At 44.6% G+C, this 10,000-nt stretch overlaps 1 protein-coding gene across 6 annotated transcripts in view; it reads left to right on the top strand.

Moving 5' to 3' along the window:
- sbf2 (SET binding factor 2) overlaps positions 1-10,000 on the top strand; it is a 104,030-nt gene that overhangs the window by 27,708 nt on the left and 66,322 nt on the right. The window lies entirely within an intron of this gene.

Below are 10,000 nucleotides of genomic sequence, written 5' to 3' on the forward strand. Positions count from 1 at the left end.
ATTAGGAATTCATAACTAGTAAACATCTCCCTCTCTCTCACACGCACACGCACACACACACACACACATACATGGACATCCTTAGGTAAGATGAGACAACATGATTTGGCAGTTACTATGGTGTTTACCACACAGCGGTTGAAGATGTTAAAGAAGTCTTAAATACAACTTTCGGTTTTTAAGGCCTAAAAAAGTCTGGGATGTCTTGAATTTTCGAAAGGGAGGTATTAAATTTGCGTATGGGACCGCCAGCGAGTGAGCGAGCGCAAGAGAGTGAGTGAAATGTCTCCATCCATCCGAACGCAATTGTATAAGTGACTATATAAGGCTACGGGAGGAAGTGTAGTGGTTGCAGAGTGAAGATGTTTTTCACGGGTGTGGTTAAAGGTGTGAAAACGGTAATAATATGTACAAATATACCTGACGTTTTCGTGGTGTAGCCGAGGCCTGAGAGATACGCAGGTAGCCTACGTGAGCAGTAGAATGTTGATAAGCCAGTTAGCGATAGGATGGCCATACGTTCGAATTTAGGCCGGACATATGGATTTGAAACGTTGGTAAACCTCACTCCCCGACGCCTCAAGAGTGGACTCGAACCCGCGAAACAGCAGCACCTCGGATCGGGAGGCGACTGGGGGGAGTGAGGTTTACCAACGTTCCACAAGCACAGCTAAGCTAGCTGCCATCCGTCACACTCACTCCCGATCCGGGTCACGGCACCAGTTGTAACGGGAGTATTTTGCTCTCCCTTAATATACTCTGCGTTGTGATTTTAAAAGAAAAGTTGAAATAATGCGACGTGACGTCCGAACTGGGTCTTACTGAAGTAATTTATTTCTCGTAGCTACAGGTTATCACATACAGATGCTCCTGTTGCATGATCTCTGACAAGCCCGGGGGTAGTGGGACACTTAATTAAAAGTTCATTTTCGTGGGGCATAGCCCCACGTCACACCTACACCACACCCCCTTACCCTTACATTCCTGTGGGAAAATAAAGAAAATACAAGAACTCCAAAAAGAAAAGCACGACTCATGTGGGGAAATTCAGGGAAACAACATTAACCCTGCTACACATAAAAAAATGTAAGTTGTCGTATGTATCTTTTTGCCATGGTATAGTCTTAATTTTTCCATTAAGATGTCTTGAAAAGGTCTTAAAAGTCTTTAAATTTTCACTTGGAAAATGTGCAGATACCCTGGTGTGTGTGTGTGTGTGTGTGTGTGTGTGTGTGTGTGTGTGTGTGTGTGTGTGTGTGTGTGTGTGTGTGCAGTGGTCTTTAGGAATGTGCTGTGTCTGGACTCCTGTGCTGGAATGTGCCTGGCTTGTAAACAGTCAGGTCACCTTAGAGTCGTGAGTGCATGTCTGTGTGTGTGTGTGTGAGTCTGTTTACTGACATGCAGGTCACGTCTGAACCGTAGGCTTTCCTCCACACGATGCTCCATTGGAATGTTGAGCAGTGGAATGTGGCACTTCCCGGAAGATGGGGGGGGGGGGGGGGGGGGGGTCACGACTGTCTGTCTGCTGTTTGTGTGACTGGACGTGACAGACAGAGAGAGAGAGAGTGTGTGTTTGTGCGTACGTTTTGTGTATATGTGTGTTTGTGTGTGCTATACTATAAATGTGTAGTCTTTATGTGTCCATGTTTGTGTAAATGGGATGTGTGTGTGTGTGTGTGTGTTGTGCTGGAAGTGAGTCAGTCTAGCTGAGTGTTCAGCACTGGGGATACAGCACGTCCTTCCTGATGTGTTGCATCCAGTTAGGGAGTGTGTGAGTGTGTGTGTGTGTGTGTGTGTGTGTGTGTGTGTGTGGGTTGGGAGAGGAGGCAGAGTCATTTGTTTGCCAGGAAAGTCTCTGCATGAGTAATAGACATCTCCTTCCGTGTGTGTGTGTGTGTGTGGGAGTGTGTGAACTAGGGGTGCACTGATCCGATATTAGGATCGGATATCGGCCCTGATATTGACAAAATAGCTGGATCAGGAATTGGAAAAATGAGCAGATCCACGGGCCGATCCGAATTTATTTCAACTTCAAAACTGAGCCGTGACACACAACCAGACACTTGCCACTAAATAGACATTTCTTCTGCTGTCATTACATCATTGTCTTGACAGTCTGCCCGTCATTCTATTTCTGGTTTTCTATTCATTATTTTATTAACCACCATTTGACTTTTCTAAAAAGTCTCTTGTTTATTATTTTTTTTATTTTTAAGACGTGTCTCCAAAGTTACTCTGCGTTCTCTCCCTATAGACTACTCATCTGTGTGTGTGTGCTAATAGTCTCTTATAGACTACTCATCTGTGTGTGTTTGTGCTAATAGTCTCTTATAGTCTACTCATCTGTGTGTGTTTGTGCTAATAGTCTCTTATAGTCTACTCATCTGTGTGTTTGTGCTAATAGTCTCTTATAGTCTACTCATCTGTGTGTTTGTGCTAATAGTCTCTTATAGTCTACTCATCTGTGTGTGTGTGCTAATAGTCTCTTATAGTCTACTCATCTGTGTGTGTGTGCTAATAGTCTCTTATAGTCTACTCATCTGTGTGTGTGTGCTAATAGTCTCTTATAGTCTACTCATCTGTGTGTGTGTGCTAATAGTGCTTTTGCTTTATTTTTGTCCTTCCGCAAAACAGACAGGTTGTTGCATCATGATTGAATTGACACTTTTCAAACTCTTTTAAACTGCCATTTCCTTTTTCTTCAGAAAGATGTTTATAGTGAAGTGATAACTAATAAGATTAGCTCTGTTGGTTCCCTTGTAAAGAATAGCTCTGTAGGCCGAATGTCATTAAAAATCAAAATCAAACAAGGGGCTGCAAGAAACTGGGGCTGCTCACATTTGGAGAGTTTGAGACCGCTGCTTTAGACAATTAAACAGAATAGCAGAACAGAAATGACTGGATTAGGGCTAAGACTAGTCTATAAAACCAAAGATCACTATTTGACCAGTGGTCTAGACTGGACTGGGTACTTGACCAGGGATCTAGAATACTGGATGACTGCTTGATTAGAGATCTAGAATACTGGATGACTGCTTGACTAGGGACCTAGAATACTGGATGACTGCTTGACTAGGGATCTAGAATACTGGAGGACTACTTGACTAGGGATCTAGAATACTGGAGGACTACAGTACTTGAACTTATGTGCTGAGATGATGAGACTGCAGGACTGAGGGTCAACAAGACTGTGACCCCTGTGTGGTGTCTGCTGACCTTTCAACTTTGACCCCTGTGTGGCATCTGCTGTCTGATTGGACCATTTAAACAGATGGTCTGTGAGGACCTGAACATCACCCTAAAGACCTGAACAACCCTGACCCTGATCCAGTGATGTGCCACACCATCAAGCCAAAGACACACGCATGCACACATACACACACCTACGCACTCACATACATACACACTTAAACACACCTACACATAGATTCACACACACACACACACAAACATGTGTACACACAAGGGCCCTCATTTATGAAACAAACGCACAACATACACATGTACACACAAGGGCCTCATTTATGAAACAAACGCACAACATACACATGTACACACAAGGGCCTCATTTATGAAATGAACGCAAAACATACACATGTACACACAATGGCCTCATTTATGAAATGAACGCACAACATACACATGTACACACAAGGGCCTCATTTATGAAATGAACGCACAACATACACATGTACACACAAGGGCCTCATTTATGAAATGAACGCACAACATACACATGTACACACAAGGGCCTCATTTATGAAACGAACGCAGAACATCAAACAGGCGTAGGACAGGCGTGCGCTCATTTCCACGCAAAGCATGGGATCTATCAATTTGAACGTGAGCGCTGGCTACGCTCGAATCTCACGTCAAGTCTCAACTCGTGTGCGCAAGTTGTGGAGGCGCCATAGCACGGTGCAGAGGATTGGAAAGTTGAAGAGTTGAATTCATGGAATATCTTGGACCGAAGACCTTTCCTGCACATCTGTAGCCTACTTGCCGTAATGTAGCCTGTTATGGTGACACATTTGATGGCTTAGGACAGCCATATAGGCTATGTGGAGAGAATGACTTTGTCTTTGGAAAGCGCAGCAGTCATCAATTATTATTTATTATTAAGGGGCAAATGGCAGGTGTTGTATGGTTTTGTAAGGAATGTATTTGTAGTATGTGAAAATAAAGTATGTTCAACTTAAATTGCTATAGTTTCCCGGGCTTTATCAATGATATTTAAATAAGGCTTGTTTTCAGCTGCCACATTTACCAGTTTATTCTTACGCTGGAATTGGAGTGAGACACGTGAGCACCGTCGTCAGATCATTTCTGGTTTCTACACTCGGTTGATACATGATGGCCAAGGTGCTTTTGCAGTTACTACACTCGGTTGATACATGATGGCCAAGGTGCTTTTGCAGTTACTAGAAACCTTTGAGAAAACTACCCCTTTTTGCGCATTCTCACTGCATGGAACTGGGTTTCCTCTTACCGCAGTTCCTTACAGAACTATTTTAGCTCCTATTTTGGGGTAGGGTGTTTTCATAAAAATGGCCATGGCTATGTGTGCTACAGCTACTCAATAGGGTAGGCTATGTGTGCTACAGCTACTCAATAGGGTAGGCTATGTGTGCTACAGTTCAATAGAGTAGGCTATGTGTGCTACAGCTACTCAATAGGGTAGGCTATGTGTGCTACAGTTCAAAAGGGTAGGCTATGTGTGCTAAAGGTCAATAGAGTAGGCTATGTGTGCTAGGCTATGTGTGCTACAGCTACTCAATAGGGTAGGCTATGTGTGCTACAGCTACTCAATAGGGTAGGCTATGTGTGCTAGGCTATGTGTGCTACAGCTACTCAATAGGGTAGGCTATGTGTGCTACAGCTACTCAATAGGGTAGACTATGTGTGCTAGGCTATGTGTGCTACAGCTACTCAATAGGGTAGGCTATGTGTGCTAGGCTATGTATGCTACAGCTACTTGCAGCTTATTTTAGTAGCCTTCTCAGTGCTGTCTGTTAGCTCACTCCACTTGTGGTTCACTGTTCTGAGAGTTCCATCAATGTATGTCTTATGTCACTTCACCGTTCCTACCGTGAATGCACAACATTCTCACACACACACACACACACACACACACACACACACACACACACACATAAAGAGCATTCTCGGACCACGAGTCCCCTGTCTGATCCAAGGCCTTTGGTAGAGGGATTCCTCATAGGTCAGGCTTGTGTGTGTGTGTGTGTTGGGGGATCTCTCTGCTCAGCTGACCAGTGGCCTTGGCTGTGTCATGCTGGCGCAGGCATTCTTCACAGGTTAGGCTCCTGTGTGTGTGTGTGTGTGTGTGTGTGTGTTTATGTGAGTGTGATGCTTTTTTTGTAGGCTTGTGCCTGTGCCTGATCTCTGGTATTTACTTTGTCATGCATAAGGCCTTATAGTTCCAGTGTATGTGTGTGTGTGTGTGTGTGTGTGTGTGTGTGTGTGTGTGTGTGCAGGACAGGCTATCCCTATTTGGTAACAATATCAGGTTGCCTTCCCATCTGTATCAGTGGTGCTAACGTGTGTGTGTGTGTGTGTGTGTGTGTGTGTCTGTGTGTGTCTGTCTGTCTGTCTGTCTGTCTAGGTGAGTCTGTAACAATCAGATTTTTAGATTCCGACTATTACCATTAAACACGGGTAGAAATTTAATAGGCTCTAGACTATTACCATTAAACACGGGTAGAAATTGAATAGGCTCTAGATCAGTGGTCACCAACCTTTTTGAGCCCAAGGTCCCTGACCTCGCCCTGAACAAAGTCAAGATCTACCATGAAGCGTCAAAAAAGAATCAAAGCTAAAATACTTCCAATTTAAGGTCTTTTATTTAGGCAAATGTATCAGGTCAAAAATAGCCTATCAACGCTACAGGCATCATTGAGATAACAACACTTAACATAGTCTTTATTTATAATTCAATTATAATTGGATGACTAACTAGATGTACCGCATAGCGGTACAAAATATGACCGCCACTCAGTCCTGTACATCCGTTCCGCGAAAATAAATCACACTTCAATTTGTCTCCATATTTTACTCCATCCCCCACTCTTGAAACTTTTGTGTATGCTTGTTTGGCATGCCTGAGTGTGTGTGTGCGGCTGCACAGAAAGTAGCCTACTGGTGCTGAAAAGGTGAATAGATTGTAGAATAGCCAAAGAAGATGTAGCATTGTTATAAAACCTTTAAAATCTCTAAACAATCAGTGGCAGGGGCAGTTCATCACAGTTCATCCATTGCAACTGGATTGATGAAAGGTCACTTACACCTGTAGGCTACATTGTATTTGGGAAAAGCAAAAGGTATCAGCATAATGTTTATTTATTTATTTATTTATTTATTTATTTATTTATAAACAAAAACATCTCTGTCAGTTCCATGCCGTTTTCAACAGCTATCAAAAACAAAGGTAATTTTTGGATGGATGGATTTTTTGTGAATGTTTCTTCTTCTACATAAGATTTTAGTCACGTCACAAGGCCTACAATGCGCTTTGTGTCTGTAGCTATCTGTGCACGTACTGTGGCCTACATAATACATCGATTGCATTCTTCAAATAGAGAACAAATTCCTGACAGTTCCTGATCGCTAAACATTCGTTTTCTTTTTCTGTCAGTTAGCTGAGTTGATATAGAAGCACCTAATTTGACTTCAGCGGTGACAAGTCTTGTTGCGAGAGAGAGAGAGAGAGCGTACCTGCAAAGTGGTGCTGTGCGTGTGTGTGTGTCTGCATGTTCGGTTCAAGTCAGACGTTGGTCCTTCCGGTCCCGCATTCACGCCGCTCCATTATTAGATTAAGGTTATCAGACAGCGCTGTAAAGTATGTGCAGGAATTTCTCGCATTATGATGGCTACAGTTGCGGGTTTTGAATAAATCATGCGCTATACCCACAATTCTGCGCTGATTTTTAGGCCCTGTAAACGTTGGCAACCATGCGGAGTTTGGTGACTGTGTTTTTCCTGTTATTCTCGGGATCTACAGGTCAATCCTACAGTCCTAAAGATCTACAGGTCGATCGCGATCGGCGGGTTGGCGACCACTGCTCTAGATAAATACTAATGTAAATACTTTTTTTTTTCACTGACATCGGGAGAGACACCACAAATACAGTTAGCAGGTATGTTTTTATATGTGCAGAAGTATGTTCGAAAACAAACAGTTCCACACAGTGCAAGGAGCGCAACCAAAGTGTCCATGCATGCACTTCATGTCCCTTCAAACGAAAGCAAACAAATCAAACTCAACCACAAAAATCCAACGAACGAAAAGAAGGAACAGTCGGACTAACGTCCAGTCCACGTCCAGTGCACCCAATAATCCACAAAGAAAAATGTTGAGTCCGACGAGGCTTTGATGCCTGAAACATAAAAAGGATCCTTCTTACCAGACACCAGCGGCTCCACAAAGGAGACCTATTGAGTAGCCCACACACACCACACACACCACACACACACCTCACACACACCCCATACACACCCCACACACACCACACACACACCACACACGCAACACACACCCCACACCCAACACACACACCACACACACTCCACACACACCCCACACACCACACAGTACAGTGCCATCTGGTGGTGGCCTGCTGGAAGTATTTGAGACTGCCTCTAGTCTTCTTCTGCAGCTCCGGATTGAGGTGTGTGTGTGTGTGTGTGTGTGTGTCTTTCTCTGTGTGTGTGTTGGGGGGCTAGGTGTTGGGAGTCAGGTTAGATGGAAAGAAAGGGATGTTGGACAGCTAGAGGTGGAGGAGAGAGGAGAGAGAAAAGAGGAGATGAGAGGAGAGGAGGAGAGAGATGAGAGGAGAAAAGAGGAGATGAGATGAGAGGAGAGGATAGAGAGGAGGAGTGAGGAGAGGAGGAGAGAGAGGAGAGGAGAAAAGAGGAGATGAGATGAGAGGAGAGGATAGAGAGGAGGAGTGAGGAGAGGGGAGGAGGAGAGAGGAGAGGAGAGAGGAAAGGAGAGAGCAGAGGGGCAGATGGAGAGACAGCAGGAGAGGAGAGAAAGAGGGAGGGAGGGGGTGAACAAGAGGGGTGGATTCACGTGTCTGTTGGGTTCATCCTGTGGAACAATGTTACTGGAATTCCTCCTTTTTTCTCTCTCTCTCTCTCTCTCTCTCTCTCTCTGTCTCTCTCCCTCTCTCTCTTTCTCCCTCTCTCTGTCTCTGTCTCTCTCTCTCTTTCTCTCTCTCTCTCTCTCTTTTTCTCCTCTTGTTTTTTCCTGCCTTTTATTGTGTCTGGTCAACATATCCTGGTCCAGGTCTACAGGTCAAATGTGCTCGCTCACTCTCTCACACACACACACACACACACACACACACACACACAATCTTTTTATTTCTCTCTCTGCACTCCGAACAGCTCCTCTCAACTGCAGTCTAAATATGTGTGTGTGTGTGTGTGTGCGTGTGCGTGCCGACATGCCAGCGTGCGTGTGTGTGCGTGCATGTGTGTGTGTGTGTGTGCACGTGTGCGTGTGCGTGTGCATGCCAGCATGCATGTGTCTGTGTGTGTGTGTGTGCGTGCCAGCATGCCTGTGTGCATGTGTGTGTGTGTTTGTGTGTGTGTGCGTGTCATGCCAGCGTGTGTGTGTGTGTGTGTGTGTGTGTGCGTGTGCATGTGTCTGTGTGTGTGTGTATGTGTGCGTGTGCATGCCAGCGTGCATGTGTGTGTGTGTGTGCATGCCAGTGTGCATGTGTCTGTGTCTGTGTGTGTGTGTGTGTGCGTGTGAATGCCAGCGTGCATGTGTGTGTGTGTGCATGTGCATGCCAGTGTGCATGTGTGTGTGTGTGCATGTGCATGCCAGTGTGCATGTGTGTGTGTCCAGCATTGTCATTGCTATGCTGGCTTCACTTATTGTCTGTGGAATACAATGACATCATCAGAAGACAGCAGGTTTTAATTTAAAATGAATTGATGTGATTGGTTTTGAAAAAATATCAAGTCTAGTTACAATCATAGACACACCATACAAACACACACATACACACACACACACATACTCACAGCTCTGGTAGTGGCCTAAATCACACACACACACACACACACACACACACACACACACACACACACACACACACACACACATACACACACACACACACACACACACACACACACACATACACACAGCTCTTATAGTGGCCTAAATCACACACACACACACACACACACACACACACACACAGCTCTTATAGTGGCCTAAACTACAAGCACACACACACACACACACAGCTCTTATAGTGGCCTAAACTACAAGCACACACACACACACACACACCAGGGTTTCTGTGGACATTGGCCGGAAAAAAATGTCCGACAAAATGAAATCTCTCCGGTCAAATTGTTCGATTGAAATTGGCTAATAATCCTGTCCGCCTAACATAATCTGATTTTGAGAATAAGCCTAAAATGTAGGCCTATACCAAAGCAAGAATACACCGTCCTTTGGCTATGTTTCAAAGGAACAGGATCTACCGTTTGAAAGTGATTAAGCAACACGCATATGCTGCATTTCAAATAGGAAGCGCACGCTTAAAACATCTGTTAAACAACGAACCAATGAGTGAGACGGTTCAAACATGGACAGGTCCAGGCAGAATAGCGATAAAAGTTTTATCAGAGGCCAGACGCGATGGTAAATTGGTAACGTGTCGGGCATATCTGTCGGAATCAGTGGAAGTGGAGGTGCGGGGGGTGCGGCCGCACCAAGACACATGTCATTCTCCGTATAGACACACCCATGGCGACACTGGACATGCAGCTGTGTTCTGTTCCCAAAGCATACAGTAGGCCTATGCTTTCTCTGTCTATGATCAGCAGGGTTAGGGCCTCCTCGACGATGAGATTACTGGTCCATGGATAATTTGCGGCACAATCGAATGGTATCACTGAACGGCGGACCGAAAGAAAAAGAAACTACAAATATCCCAGAATAGGATATATTTTTTTTATT

Source organism: Alosa sapidissima, chromosome 20 (assembly GCF_018492685.1).
Source record: "Alosa sapidissima isolate fAloSap1 chromosome 20, fAloSap1.pri, whole genome shotgun sequence".
NCBI classification, from domain to species: domain Eukaryota; kingdom Metazoa; phylum Chordata; class Actinopteri; order Clupeiformes; family Clupeidae; genus Alosa; species Alosa sapidissima.